This window comes from Taeniopygia guttata, chromosome 2, assembly GCF_048771995.1.
Source record: "Taeniopygia guttata chromosome 2, bTaeGut7.mat, whole genome shotgun sequence".
NCBI classification, from domain to species: domain Eukaryota; kingdom Metazoa; phylum Chordata; class Aves; order Passeriformes; family Estrildidae; genus Taeniopygia; species Taeniopygia guttata.
In genome coordinates, this window is record NC_133026.1 from 11808753 (window position 1) to 11828026 (window position 19274).

Below are 19274 nucleotides of genomic sequence, written 5' to 3' on the forward strand. Positions count from 1 at the left end.
AAAAAACCCTCATGGGTTGAGATAAGAACAGCCTAACAATTGAAATCAAATAGAATATAATAATACTAATTATACTAAGATATAATAATACTAATAGTGATGATTATAATAATAATTACAATTTAAAAAAATAAACCCCAATTAAAAAAACAAGTACTACACAACGCAATCTCTCGCCACCTGCTGATTGATGCCCAGCCTGTCCTGAGCAGTGCTCTGTGGCTCACAGCCAACTCCTCCCAGTTCATATACTGAGCTTGGTGTTTTGAGGTATGAAATATTCCTTTCGCCTTTTCAGGTCAGCTGTTCTGGCCTGTATTTCCTCCAGGATTTTTGTGGACCTCCTTACTGGCAGAGCATGGGAAACTAAAAAGTTCTTGATATAAAGTAAACCCTTCTTAACATCTATACCATGACTGTGTTATCAACATTATCCTCCAAAACACTGAATCCAAAACACAACACTGCTCCATCCACTGGGAAGAAGATTATGCCAGCTGAAAGCAGGACACTGGCCCAAGGCAGAGGTGTATCTTGGTCTCTAGAAAAAAGAACCCATCCTGGAGTTGTCCACACAAATAGACTTTGAATATAACAGGAGAGGTTCTCTGGCCCCTTATCTGTGTAACACTGTACATAGCAATGTCGAGATAAATAAAAACCCTTTCATTTGTAAACAAAACAAATTTTATTTATTATTTTATTTATTATTTATTATTTTAGCAGAATTTCAACACATTTAAAATGAACTTTATCAATACATTTTAAGGTAATGAGTAAATTCATTTAACCAATTCATCTTTCTATGACAGATAATGAAGAATCACAAGGCTAGACTCAGAATAAATATTGTTTTTATCAAACTGCTGAATTGTTGGGTTCCATTACTTTTATTAAAATATATTTATATTATTTCTAAATTGAACTTTAATATATAATTCAATCACAAAATCAATTTGAAAGGATAGAAACTCTTCTTTCATACTGAGTTTTAATAATCTGAAATTAGCTAGTGGAGCACAATTACGAAGATGGTCAGGCAGCTAAAGAAAGGAAAAGAAAAAAAGCAACATGAAACACATAAAGGGAGAAAGGGAGGAGTGGTTCATCTAGATTTATTTATTGAGCTCTGCCTGTATTTGCTCATACACCAAAAATAATTTATAAGAAAATGTTTTCCTCTGCTCTGCAAAGTAAAGGCCCAATACTAAATGGAATAAGCTAATGTGCCAAACATAAACAGTATATAAAATTCTCAGTATTTACAAAAGCAAAGAAAAAAACTTTAAATATGCAAGAATAATGATAGGAAAACCAGCTGGAATATGTCTGTTAAATTTCAATTATTTCTAGAAGAATCTACTACAGTCACCTTTCTCTTAGACTACTACACCAACAATGACAAATTATTTGAATTAAATAACAGCTACAATATGGTACTATGAAGAGTGAGTCAATGCAGAACAAGTGGGTCCATGTAGTTTGCAACCAACATCAAAGAAATGCCAAAGGCATATCAGCTAGAAACTAATCCTGAAAGGTCTGCCAGACTATGGTCCTGAACATGACAGAAGCCTCTAATTGTTCTTAAGACATTTCTTTGTGAGGAAAAAAATAAAAACACCTTTTGGTGAGTGTCAGTCTAGGAGCTGTGTCAGGAATAAAAAAATAACTTCCCCTGAAAATGTCCAACTTATCTGAACTTTAGGTATTAGATTTTGGGGAGAATGGTTTTCATTTTAATTCTTGCTAAAAGGAAAAAGACTAAAAAATAAAGAAAAAGTAGGAAACGAGAACAAGTACTTTGAAAAATATGCAAAAGTAGCCAAGTGGATGTGCTCCCAGGTTTGTGCATGTTCCCTCAGTTAAGAATGATTTTACAGCCAGATGACAAGGACCCTGACAATAGGGCTTAATGACAAAGCACATGAAACCCTATGCAAGGCAGTCTGACTGGCATTTCAGCATTATTGTATGCAATGAGAGCTTTCCAATCAGCCAGAACAGTGGGATCCACCAAGGAATCATGATCAAGTAGCTATTAGGCCAAACGGTATTGTCAGAATTCCACAATTTATGCAGCTTCTTTCAGAGAACTGAGTCCTGAAACTTCTGAATATCAAAAGGGTTCAATATCGAATAGAGCATGTATTTAAGGAAAATTGGCCCTCAAATTGCTATGCTATTGTCATTTGTTCCTTTCCAGTTCATTTAGAGGGTAAAGTGGAGACTATTTTTAAAATTCAATATGAAAAAAATTACAACTGAAGTTTCTTTAGAAAAAAGTTCATTTAACCAGCTGCATCTTTCTTTTGTATTCTGCTCAGATGTTAACTTGGATTATAGCTTCAATGTTTTTCATGCTTTTCTGTTGTCTGTCATTTAGGTTTTGGAAAATTTAGCACAATTTTAGGTTTGAACTGATTTATACTCCTTTGGCCAAGCTTGAGCCCTTCCAAACTCTTCTGGAAAAGCACCACATCCACAATCACTCTGGCAAAGGTCTGCTTGGATCCCTTTCAACTCACACAAAAGCTGTGCAGCATGTTATTCAGTGCCTTATCCTTTTCTCATTGGAGTCTGCTGCAGAGCTCCAACTGACTTTGCTGGGAGCTAAAAAGAGTCCCAGATGCCAAAATGGTTTGACTACTGCTTTAACGAGAAGATTTTGCAGCCTAATCCATCTTTACAGAAGCGTGATGCTCTGCCTGTCCCCAGTTCAGCTGGACCCCTCTCACTGGCCACTGCATCCAGTGGATGCTGAAACTCAATTTCTCTCTCTGCAGCACTGCAAGTGTTTCAAACCACAGCCAGGAAAAGGCTCTTGGATTGGAGAGAGACAACTTTGTCTCTCATGAGGGTAAATAAGCATCTCACACTAGGTTATTTCTGGGCATTCATGTAGAAGTTTGTCACAAACTGCTGCTCGAATATTCAGCAAAAAGAACTGAACAGTTTTACAACCCGAATTACAAATTGGGTTGTACAAGTTGGAGCTTTATTTGGCATAGGAGACTTATAAGCTGTTGGTGATGCCATCCATATTTTGCCTCATAAGTGACTGTGTATCTACAAGAATAGTAAGGGTAAAGGACCACATTTAGGCACAGTCCAAGGCACATTTCTCACATTTAAATACCTTGCCTGGGAATTCACTTATCTCACCAGGAAACAGGCCCATTAAAAGACAAAAGCATTTCCCTCCTTGCATGGATCCATTTATGTCTGTATCAACGTGACTGCTGGAGAAGGTACAAAGCCTGAGAGTGAAGCAAATGGAAAGGAGTGCCTCAAGATGGACCTTTTGTGCCCTCATCTGCAAGCCTGCACTTTTATCATGTGGAATCTGGGAAAAGAGGTGTGAGTAGGGAGTATGGAGTCAGAGGGAAGGTACCCTCATTCTGTTTCTGCATGAGCCTACTGCAATAAAGCTGCAGTGGCAGGAAAGGCTCTTCAATTGCCAGTTGATTAAAAGGAAGAAGGAAATCAGCTTCATCTTTGACTTCTTGTAATGAAAAGCTAAAATTTGTGCATGAAAATAAGCATCAATATTGAAAAATTCTACCAATATGAGCAGGCTATTTTTATAGATTATTTCAATAATTTATGACACTCGGCAGCTTTGAACTTTGTACCTTGAATGCTGGGACATTGTATCACTGTATTTTGCTTCCCATAAAGCCACATGTATTATCATAATTTAATAATCAGAAAAAAGTGTAGTAATAGACTCTCACAGAGATTCTCACTCTTGTTAATGAAACAGTTGTAATTTCTCTTAGAGAATTAAAATTACATAATTCCCTTCCAGACAGTTTTAACTATTCATTTAAAGAATCCTTCCCTCAACATATGTCTTATCTTTTTCTTTTTTTTTTGTAAAACATAGTTATTGCAAATTATACAGCTTTATTGAATGTGGTTAAGATCCCCAAATGTTGTAAAAATGTTACAGTACCTAAGAATGCTAATTAATAATTGAATTTTTTAAATACTATTCCTCCAAAATTATTTTAGGGTGCTCTAAGGCACATTTCTAAACCAGACTTTAAAATCAGCCAGATTGCTCCTACAAGAAAAGATCAATGGCACATTCCACTCTTTCTACCCCAGGGAATGTTCACTTTGCACTCTGGAGCTGCTAGATTTTTCACTTTTGAAAATAAAAGACAATATATATCAATTATTAATGAATGTAGAAAAATAGAAAGAAGATTCTTGCATATTTTCCCAAAAAAAAAAAAAAAAAAGCCCAGAGAAGAATTCTGATTAATAAACAATTCCAAGTGGAGTAATCCCTTTTTCAATAGGCCATTACTTATATGAATGTGTACAAAGCAGTTTCATGTTAAGTCTCCCAAAACCATCACAAAAAAGGCAAGTCTCCTTGCAGTGGTAAGTTAATGCATTGCAGCACTATGGCCATGAAGGTTGTGCCATCAGTTACAGAAATGTTGTCTGCAGAGGGTATTATATCAATTGTCTTGTTTTCTTTATTAGCCTCATGCAAATATGAAATCAGAGACTGCTGATCCAGAGCTGCAAAGGCCCATCACTTACCCAAATGGGCAATAAAACCTACTTTAATTAATTTTATTGTCTGTCTCTTAGAGACAGAATGAAAGGGTTAGAAAAATGTGAGCACCTCCAGCTAAAGAGGCATTTGCATGTATACAAGGAGTAACAGCCTGATAACAAGTGCCTGGGTGAGCTGGAGCATCCACAAATGGTGCTGGGCTTCTCCTGAGGTACTGACTGGTGGCAGAGGGGAGGAGAGGCAGCCAGAGGAAATTCCCACTGGGAAAGAACTAAAGTAGGCTGTGGATTTGGGATCCGCTCACTATATTTTAAAGTAATTATTTTTCAGTGAAGACATCATCTTTGAAATAATCTTCCTTTCACTGGGATTCACTTTGCCTCTCCTCCAGTGCAGACAGCAGTGGGTGGTAACATTTTTGGAAACTGTTTTGGTCAATTAACGAAAAGAATGAAATGGAAATATCATAAATGAGGAAGTTAATTTTGCACAGGCTGTGCTTCTGGTTATAAGTTCTATGTGAGAAGTGTGATTCCTGCAGAGACACTCAAAGGAGAGCTTGCCAAACAACGTGATTAATGAACATGAAACAGGTGAGTAGCCATTACTTTTGTCAGTAATCATTGGTGTAAACAGCAGGAAGAAAGGACAATGTTTAGAATGGGAAAACACATAAAAGAGGACTCATAGAAAGAAATTAAACAATTGACTTCTTTCAATATACTTATTAGTGAGTTTTGCTGGACAAAACTCTTAGTTGCAAATTCAGGTGGGGCTCTAATTGATATTTGTGTATACACAAATTATCCTTGTCATTAAGGTAAGTGGATGTTTCCCAAACTTAGTAGCAAAGGTTCCATGACATATGTCATTTCAATATGGGAAACATATTCTCAAAAGAATAATTTTGTATTTCAAAGGAGATTACAATAAGTTTTCTTTTATTCTCATAGATGTAGTGCTACAGTCTCCTCTTGCAACTTCCTGCAAGTCTTGATCTCCGAGCAGAAGAGCATGATGTGTGACTAAGGTGGCAATATTGGCTGGCATATAATTTAAGTTATCTATCTCTTAGATTAGCTTGAATAAGTAAATAAATAAAATTTCCTCTATTTTGATGAATAGAGGAAAAGGAGGCTGTTGGTTCATCATACTAGTCAGCAGTTTAAAAGCAAGTAAGACCATGAAGAAACAAAAAGTGATTTGGTCTAGTGGGTTTCATACTGCCCCATGGTGAAAAAAAGAACAGTTAAATTCCCTAACTTAATAAGAATAAATTTTTCTTGTATGAAAGAGATTTATTTATTGAAAAAAACATAAAAAAAGAAAAAACCCATGAAACTAAAGGAGATACAGTGTTGTGCTGATCTCAAGAAAACTTACAGATAAGGACCTGAGTATTTTTCGATCTCCACCTTAATGAATACAATGCTATTTAATATTTCTTTTTGCCTTTCAATAACCCCTTCCAAAAATATTGGCTACCAGTAAGTTATCACACAGCGTGAAGTGGGATATTCAAAAAAAGGCCACAAGGTTGTTGTGTGCTGTGCTATACCGTAATATTGGCCTACTCCTATTCTTGCTCCTTTTCCTAGTTCTTTCACTGGAAATACTTGTGAAGCAAGGAATACGTCTGCATAGCTCTAAGAATGGCAAAGAATGTCGTGCAGCGACTAGAAACAATCTCTTCTATCTCCAATTAGCCAGATACAACATTTTAGCATTCTGAACAGGACTGTATTTGGCAATGTGCAAACTCTGTTTGAAATGTCTCAACAAGTCTCCGTATAGAGTCCGCGAGATGATAGAAATCTCCCACAAAATTATTTATCTGTACTGCACAGACTGAAGCAAGCTTTGTCTTTTTTATTTGGGGTGGTTTAATCAGATGTCTTTGAATATGCTGGGTAGAATAAAGTAAGCCTAATAAACATGCACTGTTTAAAATGTCTTTGTCAGAGCTCAATATTTGTTTCCCTTTCTTAATGCCTTTGAAAGAAACCATTTGAAGCTCTGTGGTGTCTGAACTTCTCCTGCACTGAAGTGCATACAGAGATGAGAAGAAAAGCCAAGCTGACTATTGTGATCACGCTTTTCTTTTTGGCTTGAGAGATAAGGCTCCACAGAAATCTGCCATGTGGTACTGAATTTAAGAAGATGAGCAAAGCAGTGGCATGAAGCTTTAGGCTTTCAATAACACTGCTATATTTATATGATGATACAATAATAGTAAGGAAACAGCCTCTGCCCCAGTTAAAAAAAAAAAAAAAAAAAGATACTAATCCTGCACCGCTGAGTACAATGGGAGTTTTGTTATTTACATATGCAGAATGTACAGCACAGAGAATTCCTTACTCTCTCTCCCAAGTTCGGTACACTCAGATTTGAAGGTCAAAAACACATTCAGTGTCAATGTATCTAATGCTCACATATCGAGATTTTGGCAGATTTTATACCAGATTTTTTCTTTCTCTCTACAGTTTAAAAATCTAAACTAAGCAAATACAATCAGATCTTGTTTAGTTTTGTTTTTTTTTTAACCAAATGAACCAGATTCTGACTTTACATATATTTAGTAATTCCCTAACATGGCTTCAAAAAAGGAAATGGTTCTACCTACATTTTTTAAAAATGCATAAAATTGCATAAATTTACATTTACAAAATTGCATGTATGCACACACATGTAATTTTATTTGTGTATATATATATATATTGATACACATGTAGATGACATATTGAAAGTGAAATTTTTTTAGATATATTGCCTGCCTTTTAGAGTTTTCAACCTCTGATACAACCTTAGGCACTATTTTAGGATCTATCATACTTTGCTATAGAAAGATATGCTTTTGAGATTTAAATTAATATTTTAACAGTTTCATAATTCATGAAATATATGAAAGCAGTCAGTAAATCAGCAGCAATTTCTTCCCCACATTGTTTGAATTATTATGGTCAAGTCCGGAGAGGAAAACATATTAAAAAGGTCTAAAGTACTACAGAGATCAGTTTGAACTTGGAGCATTTCTTAGCATGTATATCATCTTAAAAGATCAACCAAAGGAATTAACAAATAAACTATCACAAAAAAACAGATAATTTAAAATTCATCTTAATAAGCAGTCTATACAATTCCAACTAGCACTGAATGACTCATTTTTTGTTTTAATGCAAATTGATACTGCATATAAATTAAAACACTGGTTCTAAGGTTTCTTCACTAAATTATGAAAGAAGCATGTAGGAATAAAATAGCAATAGAAAGGGGCAGTGCTATTTTTCCAGTAGTAAACCAGTTTCATTTTGTTCATCTATTCCTTAAGATTTCTACCTCCAAATGTATTTCCTGAAAGGCAGAAAATTACATTTTGACACAAGAAAAAACTTTTTTACTCCAAGAGTTATTGAGTACTGAAGCTGCATTCTTAGAGAGGTTCTGGAGTCTTCTTTGAGTATCCTTGGAGATACTCAAAACATATCCAAACAAGGTCCTGAGCAATCCTTTCCAGCTGACCTTGCTTTGAGCTGGGGCACTAGATTGGACAAGCTCCTAAGGACCTTGCCAACCTCACCCTTTCTGTAATATTATGGTTTTTGCAAAATCAGCACTGGATGAAAACACTTTTGTTGCTTTTTGGATGGGACACATCCACCTGACTATTAGGATATCAAAGGGAAAGCCAGTCACGAAGGTTCACTTCCTACATGGAAACAGGCAATCCATTCTATCCAAAGATGATACCAAATACTCATTAGGTGAATAAAGGTACACTCCAGATGTGACTACTACTCTTAATAATCCTAAAGTCTGACTAGAAATAAAATGAGTTCTGGACATTTTGGGGAGGTTTGATATACAAGTCAGAAGGAAACTTCATAATCAGCAAGTAAACCACACCATAACTTCAAAGAAACGTAAGCAAAATGAAATTTTGAATAGCCAAGGAAGATTAAAAATAAAAACAACTAAAAACCCCCAAATTATTGACAACAATGCAAGAAGACAGCTGGCTTAGAAGAACTATGTATGTGGAACTTCAGAAAACGGGGGAGGGATACTTTGTTGAGAAAGAGGTGCAAAATTACTGTGTGGAAGCAGGCTCTGCTCTATTTAAGTGCTCAGGTACACGGGAAGTGGGAGGCATGCAAGGGATATAGGACTAGTCTTACTTCAGAGCCCCTCTCCCAAATTCATGGTGACTGTATATGCAGGAAAATTCTAAAATAAGCTTTCTCTTTATCACCTGTAGAGATGTAATGTATGCTTTAGCTTTGCTTAAAGCAGGTGTCAGAACTACTTTTTGGGGTGGTTGTATGCACACTACATGTAGTGTACATGAACTTAACACAAACAAGAACTGACTATATGATTCTAAACATGAATAAGGCTCAAGCACTACATTCTGCTGGTATCTTTCTTGTCTGATAAAAATTATTTTCCATAACCTATCCAAGAAGTTTTTTGTTTTTCATGAACCGTGAAAATACAATTTGATTTCTATGTGCCAATTTTACTTTCCATAAGCCAAATAACATCTTGCCTGATAAATGGTCCCACTGCAGTGGTGTTGTTCTTGGGGTGTCCTGCACAGGACCAGGAGTTGGACTCACTGATTCTGAGGGGTCCCTTCTAACTCATTACAAACTATGAACTTATGATTTATAAATTATAGAATAAGATAACATAAATGATTATTCTACTAGGAGAGCACCATGTTATCAGAATATTTATGTTGCAATTTGAAGGTTTGATATGAATATAATGTTTTTTAATCCTGGGGGATTTTTGATGCAAAATCACATCTGGGTGGAGATTTCATTTCAGCTAAGCATGGTCAGAAGGCTGTTTCTATTCTACTTGCCAGGCCACATAAATCCAGAGTTTATGCTCATTTTTTGTTCATCATGAAACAACAAATAAGACCTGTGGAACAACAAATAGTACCTGTTTTGTCGCAAACCATAAAGACATGGATGGACTACTGTACGCAGGTTCTTCTGATGAAAAGTAAATATTTTCTTATCGACAGCGCAAAAACACCAAACTGAATGCTTACCATATGAATACTCATGTAGCTATTTGTTCTAATCTTGGGGTTTAAAATTGTATCTAATTTACTACTGAACTTGCCTGTCTTCAAGCTGCTAACAGAACCCAGCCAGAGTGAACAGTGCTGCCCTAAGAGAAGAGCATGAAGGCTGGAGATGAGCTTGTAAATGCATTGACCATCTCAAATTGACCATCTCAAATTCCTCAAGGGACTCTCCCATCCTGTCATGGCCCACAGCCCATTCCAGCCCCCCAGGGATCAGTCCCTGTTGCTGGTCTCCATCTCCCATAGCCCTGCCCTGCCTGGAAACTGACCCTGCCAAGCTGAGCCCACCTGCAGGATGATGTCCCAGCTGGGGCTGGCCTGGCCCTGTCCCAGAGGAGATGCCCAATGCCTGGGGCTGCCCCCATGTCCTGCCCTGCTCCTGGCTGGGCTGGGATACACACTTCTGCCAACACACTTCTCCCTACACACTGCCCACAAGCTGTTTGCTTCCCCTGATTTCTTACTTGTGCCTACTTGTGGCCCCACTGCTCCTTTGTGCCTGGGTGACAAAGTGCATACAGACCCAAGTTTGTCATCCAAGAAAGAAATACTGAATATGTCCTTGTTGCACACCAATAAATTCCTTTGGTGTACTAACAGCCACTGTCCACATGGAGAAGTACCCGGCCTTAAGGAGTCACAAGAACTGGGAAAACAATTTAAAAATATGAACAAAAATGATCAGCCCAGTTGATTGACCCCCAAAAGCCTGGGAAGCCACCAGAGGCCCACCAGAAGCCACCAGGGGCTCCATGGGTGAGGGTGGTGCTGGAACAGGGCCAGCAGCCAGTGGCTAGCAGCTCGTGTCTGTAAGAGGCCATCTGAAGACTCTCACTCATTTGCCTGCGGATTGCCACGAGCAAGAACTCCCTTCCCCCACTGCAGTTCCGGCTTGGAGAAGGCGACAGTGCAGGTGCAGCCGCTGCACCGTTACGTTCTGTTCCGAACGAGGCCTGGCAAGAACTTGGCAAGGGGTTGGCAAGGACTTGGCGAAGACCAGCGTGGACCTAGCACAGAGCGGCTGCTGCAATTCCTGCTCCACTCTCCACCTTTAAGCCTAATGAACTGTTGGGGTGACCCTGATGGTCTCTCACTGAAGACCCCTCATCTGCCTCATTGCCACTGTGACAGACAGAGATCAAGAGCCCTCTCCCCAAGGACTGAGACTGAGACCCCTACCACAGGGAGTGGGGAGGAGAATGACATGACCTGCTCTTCTCCAGTAACTTCAATGGTCTTATTCTTTGTTGTGTTTGTCTTGCCTGGATGATTTTCAGTAGATTCACCTGTTCCCCCCACAGCAATTTCAATAGACTCTCATTGTTCTGCATGTTCCCCCCTTTTTTCCCTCTGTGGACTATAACTGGACCCCTTGGCTGGGTAGGACTTTGGAGACTCTCTCCAACACAACAAGACGGATCCCCATCGTCCAGACCAGTGAGGTCCTCGCCTGTGTTGGTAGCTATTCCCATCTCCCTATCTCCCTCTGCTCTCTCTCTCTCTCTCTCTCTCTCTATCCTTTTTATTTCTTTTCTGACCCCACTCTTGCATTTATTGTTTTGGCCCCTAATAAAGGTGCATTTGTTGCGATTAAACTGATAGTCCCCTGCTGTTTGTCTTTTGCACTTTGGGATCGGCTAAGGAACCATCACGACGCCCCGCTATAAATGGATCGTGACAGTGTCCCAGAGAGTGCCAGCCTCACGGGCTGCAGGCTCTGCTGCTTTGCTGTAAAACCTGTTTGTGCAGGACGCATCCAGCACACCACTCCAGGTTCTCAAGCTCTGTCTCTGCTGACAGGATTGCTCCCTGTACCCACTAAGAAAGAAAGAAAGGATATTTTGCTTGCCAAGATGTGTAAGATGTCTGTTACATAAGGAATGTTTTTTCTTTCTTCCACGCTGGCATTTTGTATACAGAAGTTTTAGAACGTGACTCCTCTGTAAAAGGGAATATCCAGTGAATGTTTACAAGGAAAATAGAACATTAGTTAAACTTGTTTTCAAATGTTTTAATGAGACTACATAAACTACTCATATTTTCAGCAAGGCAAATATATGTAAGGGCACACAGAATTCATAAGCATTGAAAATTATCTGGAAATTCCACACAGAAAGAAACATTCACTTCTTTGCAGATGAAGACAAAAAATGTAAGTTTTAAGCATGTTTACAGTACCCTCTGATGGAAATAGGAAGCATTACAGCTCCCCTATAACATTTATTTGCCTAACTATAAAGATAGAAAAAATATATTTGGCAACCTTTTGTAACTTTTCATAAATAAAATAGATAAATAAAGTTATTCTTTAAAATATTTGTAGTTTTATACACACAGACATCTTAATCAATCAAATAACCTCTTATTTAGGTTTGGCTTCCTCAATAAACAAAACACAATATGAGTTTTACTAGTTAATCAGGGAAAAACCTTCACAAATATAGAATTTTACCCTTTTAATTTTATAATGCACCTATCTTTATTTCTCTTTCATAAGATTTAGAAAAAAATTGTGGTATTTTTGACATTCTGTTGAAAGTACATTAGCTATCAGTATTCATCCCATTTGTTTGTTCAGATGAATCACTAATAAGCCTCAAAAACACTGGTCAAAATTGCAGAATGTCAAATAATTTTTAGTGAAATGTAAACTAAAATCATTAGAGAATTAGTTTTAACAATTAGTACTCCTTTTAAGATTTAAAATATCAGAGAAAACTTGCGCTTCTTTTTTTCTTCTCACTGACTCATAAACCACTTCAGCTTTCATTACTAATTGGCAGGTCACCACAAAGGTGTTTTACACAGCAAGATTAGAAGGGTGAATATTTTTGAACTCTGACCAAAAGTCCATTTTAATGTTGAGCAAAGATTTTTTGAGATGAACAGTCATGCATTACTTTTATTTGACTGTGGTGCATAGACCCTGTTTCGATAAAGCATTCAAGCTGTTACCTAATTTTTTTTTTCTCTTGGGAAGCATCACAAACAGATGACTAAATATCACTCACAAACAGATGACTAAATATCACTACACTACAACAGAAATTTTAAACACATTGCTAAACATATTGTTAGAGTGAAGGAAACAATTTCCTTTTATTTGAGCTCATATCTGATCCAAAAATAACTGTTAAATTTATTACTTTGATAAATGTAAATCTCTTTACCCACAAGATACTGAGAGAAAATAAAAAACCCATATATTTTACTTACATTTGCATATTCCAGCTTGATAGGGGGAAATCAGTTTAATTGAAAGAATGAATTTTATATCATCATTTGTAAGACTTTAGGGTGAGACTTCAAATAAACTGAAGTATTGAACCTTTAGTGTTGCAGTCATAACTCCATACTGTGTCCCTCCTAGTCTTGCCTGTAAAATAATGAAGAAAATCTAGGTCAGGGTTTTCTAAAGATATTAACTATATTATTGAGGTGGTCTAATAGCTCACCTCTCTTTAGTAAAATCATTTGCCTGCTTTCTCAGTAAGCAGATATCCCAAAAAAAAAATTTTTTAAGTTTCCATGTGTTAGTTTTCTGCTGGACTGAGCTCCTCCAGGAACCTGACAAGAAGCAGGAATGGTGCAAAGGAAGAAGGGGAAGCCTGTGCCTGAGTACAGGAGAGGGCAATTATCAAGCTCTAGTGGAGGAGTAAGCTGTGAGAACAAACAAAACACATTGCTAAATTCACCCTAACAGGGAATTACCCATCAGCATACACTCACCTCCATGTTTATATTGTAAAAATTATACTGCAAGATCTATGAGAGGAAAGATCAATCATGATATACATTCTACATGCTCACCTAATCCATTTGTAGGTCAGCAGAAATAGAAAAAGGCACTAAAGATTTACTTTATGTTAGCAAGCACAGTTCCATGAAAAATACTGTGACAGAAAATAAAGAAATAGATGAGTGATCAAGTTCTTTTGGAAGTGGTCAGCAAAACTGCATTAAAAGGAACTGCTATATTAGAATTAATGGAAATTGAGCACACAAAAATCCTGGGAGCTCTGGAGCTCCTAGAGAGGGTAAAAATGTGACTTTATTCAGTCAAGCTCAAGTAATTTAATCTTGGTTATGGGTTCATCACCATAGAATATACATGTCTGGAAAATTAAATGAAGGAGATATATTATCTGTGGCAGGACTTGCAAAGACCTTAGCAGAGCTAACCTACTGCAAGATATAAGTATTTGGAAAGGCTCATCATTTTCAGTTATATGATAGGCATGTAAGAAAGGGAGTTATTCTATTGGAATGCCATCTAGGCTACAGAACAGCCCTATTGCTTCTCTTATATATTTCAATTATGAATGTATGTCAAAGCCACAATTACCAAAAAACCTTCATTGCTCTAGGACTTGTAAAAACACATCATGGATTTGAAGAATGTGAAGCACTGATAAACAAGATGCTATAAATTTGGGACAAAGGAAACTTTTTCTCTATTTTACAGAGAGAGAAATAAAGTAGGCAGTTTGAATGCTTTGTTCAAGGTCTCAGAAAACATCTGTGGCAAGGCTAGAATTTTTTATCATAAAATCATGAGAATAATTGAAATTAATTTTACAGTTTATGGCAAACAAGTTATACACATAATTCCTTCTCTAATAATACATTCTTTCATGTTGCAGTTCTACCCTGAATAAGAATAAATGAAGTATTTCTAATGAGCTCAACAGGATTTACATCAGTCTTCTGAAAAATCCACCAGGAAAAGGACACTCTTAATTTCACAGATTGCTAGAGAACAGTTTCATTGCCATGTATTGAAATTGCAATCTAAATAATTGATAAGGGCACAAGTAGTTTTAAGACTGCTTGCTAAAAGAAAACTCTTCATAGGCACTTACAGTAGAGAACTGAGTTTTATGAAATTGATTAAAAGGTGTGATACTTCTAAAATAAGTGCCACATTTTATAATATATCCCTTAAAAACTTAATTTAGTGTCCAGTGCATAAAAATCAAAATTAATATATACCATTATCATGTATTCCCCTGGCTCTTGGTGTTGTTATGCTGCTATAATTGACACCCTGAAATTCCTACCATAAATGCCAATTAAAAGTGTCTTGAAGGAACAGTCACATAACACTTCAACTTCTACAGCTCAGAAGAAAAAATATGATTAATTGTCTATCTGAAGAAAAGGATCAGCTTTAGCTATCCAACTAACAAGTTAATTCTTTATCTCCTGAGATCTGAGAAAATTTTTAGTCGAGTTTTAGACTGGATGCTCACACAAGTCACCTCTGTCACATAATGAAACATAGAATGCCATTTGCTACAGCAAGGACGTGCAATGAAAAATCTTTAAAAAAGACATATTTTTAAAACATAGTTGTCTAGGATTTGGAAGTGAAGGTACCCTCCAACAGGGATCCCTTCTTTTTCTTATCCACATTTGAAAATTTGGGCTAAACTGCAATGCACAATTATCTCTGTGTTACCAAAACCACAAATGGAAACCAAAAGAAGTCTTGGAAAATAACCTAAGGCACTGTCACAGTCAGTGAAAAGGGGAAGAGGGAGAAAATTATTACTTATGACTAACAGTGAAATCTCATTGAATTAATAGGTACAAAAATTGGATCACAAAAATTGGATCACAAAAACTTCTCAGAATGTTGGTGTTGTTCAAAATCAGTGATAGAAGACGAGAACCAGGTTTTCACAGGTTTATAATCTACTACACAGATTATAGACTTCTTCCCTAAGAGTGCTGATAAACTCTCCGTTGGGATTGCAAGCCCCTCTGGGCTCTATCAGTCCCATTATTTAATCCTAAATGAAGTATGTCTTATCAATTCATTCTATGCCATGACCTTGGTCAAGGTTAGATGGGGTCTAGCTATAAAAGTGCAGGAGGTAACAAAAAGAATTATTTTTCTGTGACAGATTAAGAAAGCAGTGATGTGCGCAGAGTTAAAAACTCTTCCCTGCAAATACTTTTCCCCAAATATGTTCCATTTACTCACTAAGAGAGATTTTCATTCTCCAATAACATTATAAAATGCTAGAACATCATAGTAGGCTTTTTCTTTCCTGTACTTTCTGAAGATGAGATAAAAGCAAGGATTTTATTTTATTTTTTTTTTTAGTAACTACTCTTTATGGGAAATCTATTTAAATTAATGCCACTCTTTTTTCAAATGTCTTTTAGAGTCAAAGAAGAAGTGAGTCACATGGCAAAATTATCCTGCATGCTATTATCAGCGGAGATGAGTCAGCCCTCCTACTGTTTGTTGATGTATCTGTCTAGTGGAGAGGGGGAAAAAAGGAGAAAAAAATCCCTTCTCTGTGGAATTTATCAGATCACAGTAGTTTGTAAAAACCAAGAACTAGATAAAAATGACTTCTTGGGAAGAGTGTCAAAGTGCTGCAATCCCACTATGTGCTTTCCCTTATTGCAATGAAAGCCGAAGCAATTCTTTTTCACATTTTGTTTCCCGATTATTCAGCCATTGGGTGAAGAATATTTAGTTTTAGGTAGCATATAGTAGATTACACTAAGGTGGCACATCACCAGGAACTATAATAAGACCTGTAAACTGCTTAACCATTGCAACTTTTGAGAACACTCTCTTTCTGCTATAGGGGGAAACTACAACACCTTGTATTGCATTTCCCTGGGGCTAAATTGCCACTTGAAAGATGTGGGATTATCATCAAATTTGTCAGAGAAATTTTCCCAGGAGTATTTACTTTGCGTTAAACTATCTAGTGCAACCTTGTATGCAGCCAGACAGAAAACACAATGAAAGCTGTTTTGTTCAAGAGATGTCCAGCTTTACTAGGATACTAGTTTTAAATTATTTTAATTTGAGATTATGTTATCCTGTCCTTAGTAACAATGGTCTTGATAGGTGGTTCTCTTCACACCTAGTATAAGCTTCAATTTCTTGGTTGAAAATTTACCAACAATTTAATTTATTCCATACTCCTAGCTCACAAAGCTCTGTCAACAAGGGAAATGAAGAGACATAAGAGACAGGCCAGGCTAATAAAAATTTATATATTTACTATTTTGAAAACAAACTCACTCTGTTTGCACAACCACACAATTTAGAATATTTTACTTAGCTGCCCTGACCATGTCTTTCTATCATGAACAAGTGGAAAGTGGTATCAGAATCTGAGACCTGTGAACCAACCAGTCTTGCGAGCAAAGCAAAGCTTTCTAAAATCTGATATTTCAACATCTAATAGTTCATTAAATGAACTGTTCTGGAAAAAATAAATGTTTTGAATGAAAATAAACATTTTTAATTAAACATTAAAATAAACATTTAAAAGCACTAGCAGCTGGTAACTGCTAGTAACTGCTTCCAAAAAATCAACTATCCAGACGAAAAACCCCTTTACTTTTATTGGGCCTGTGACTGAGAGAGGACTATGACTATCCTTTTAGAGAGATTAAATTGTAATCCTCTGTATTCCATTGTCTTTCCTTGTTAAATTATTTTCTCAAACTACCTAGATTTTGCCTTCAGACTCACTCTTTGATTGCCTGTTTTATGAAGAGGGTTTGGAAAATCTATTTAATCCTGTTTCAGTGGTAGTTCCCCACCTGTGCCCTTTTAATACTTGTCCCTTTGTGGATCAATACTATGGAATCACCGTTTTCCAGTGGAATTTTAGGCACCAGAATGGTATTTACCAAGGAAATGTCTGTTCATGGAATTAAGCAGCTGGAGAGATGTGGATTGTTACGACCACATAGCAAAACACAGCATCACATAGACTCAACCCTTCCAAGTGAGGAAAACCCACAAGAGGCACTCACAGTTTTACATATTCAGAGTCAATAAACAGTTAATTAAATGGGAACTTCAGGGAGGAACTTCCTCCTTGTGTGATACTGCTGTAAAAAAAATTTTCATGTACCAACCAGCTGCTTTCTAGGGAAGCTTTTTTAGGGAAAATAACTAACACACACCACTATACAGGGCAGCCTCAGAGTTCAGAAATCCTATAAAGCCTTTATCTGTGGACATATCATAACACAGCATTAAAAACTGAAATAAGAATTAGCACTCTAATAGCTAGATGTGTATGAGTACTTTATCTGTATATTGATATGTTGCATGAGATCCTCCAAGCAATCAGAAATGGTCAGAAAGGGAAACCCAGGGCTGGCAGAGCCAGAGAACTTGAAGGGTGGAACAGAACCAGAATAGAACTGTCAAGACCCAGTAGTAGTCTTGCAGCAGTTTTATCAGCTCCTTATTTTTTCAAAGAATAAAAAAAAACCCTTATATAAAATATTAAAATTAAAATATAAAATAATGGAAACAAATTACTCATTAATGAAAAGCAAGTATTCAATTAAAAAGTGGTTTTGATGTTGTGTAGTATCATATCATGATGAAACATTTAAAAATATAAAACATATAAATTGTTCTATCTCAGCTCTTCAAATAGACAAAAGTGGTGAGAAAGCAGTACAGTAATGTTTGTACTATATAGAAGACAGCAATTAAATAACAAATCTGCTACCTCAATATTTTTACTTAACTAGAAAAATTAGAAAATCTCTTTTTCTTCTCTTATTTATAAAGCATTACTTATTTTTCATTACATTGAAGACATACTATTCCTTTTTAAATTATGCAGTATGGATAGTAGCATGAAAATATTTTACTAACGTAATTAAATGAACTCTATTGTTCACAAAGGAATTGCTTTAAAGAAAGAATAAAGGTCATAGTAATATTCTATCTAGATGCTACTTATATAATCAAAATTCAGATTTTTTTCCCCTTGAAAGCATCCATATCCATGTCAGGCACACACAGAGTAACAAATATTGTTATATACAATATTTAGTCATGTGTGGGCACATTTTTTGAGCTATATGCCTGAATTATTCACAGAAATTTTATAAATAAGTGTGTGTCTATATATATATATACATACATATATATACATATAAATAATTGGGATGACACCAAAGTCTCCATTCATTCATAGAAATGGATATTTAAATGAAATTCTTAAAAAGTGCAACAATAAACAATGTTTGAGTCTATTAAAACACATAAAATATCCATCTAAGGACGTACATATTGACTTACCAGAAACTGAAAGCCAACATAGCTTCTTGGTTTTTTTAAACATGCAGCATTACACAAGGGATGAATTAACTCTGTGTAAATATCTCTATGTATATATGTATATAATTAATATTTAATATTATGGAAGATGAACTCTAGTGACTCTTGTTGCAACAGTTTAAGAAATCACTGCCTGTGACTGTTCCAAAGCTGTCCTGGAGGACACTGCCCTAATTTTTAGCAGAGTCTTCAGAAGAAAAAAAATGGGTCTGAGCTGCAGCAGCTCCAGCTGCTACAAAGTCAGATGTTGTTCAGCCCCACCTTGGCCAAGGTTCCCTGTACAATGCCAGAGGGGGAAGGTCCTGAGAGCACAGACGCCCTTGTTCTCCAGCCCTTACAGGGACACAATGTGCAGCAGGTTTGTGAGCACAGACAGCTGAGCTGAAAGACAAAAACAAAACTTTAGAGGTCTTTCACCACAGCCTTAAAGCAAGCTTCAAAATACCTCAGTCCCTAAAGGGTTAAATCTAGCTATACACATAACAAGACATATGATATTTTGAGGGAAA

General features: G+C 36.5%; 1 long non-coding RNA gene across 1 annotated transcript in view; it reads left to right on the forward strand.

Annotated features, from left to right (window-relative positions):
- Positions 1-5844, forward strand: part of LOC140682581 (uncharacterized) — a 44418-nt gene extending 38574 nt beyond the window's left edge. The window contains exon 3 of the long non-coding RNA XR_012054432.1: positions 2387-5844. This is a non-coding gene — a long non-coding RNA (uncharacterized lncRNA). The remainder of the gene's footprint in view (positions 1-2386) is intronic.
- The last annotated feature ends 13430 nt before the right edge of the window (positions 5845-19274 follow it).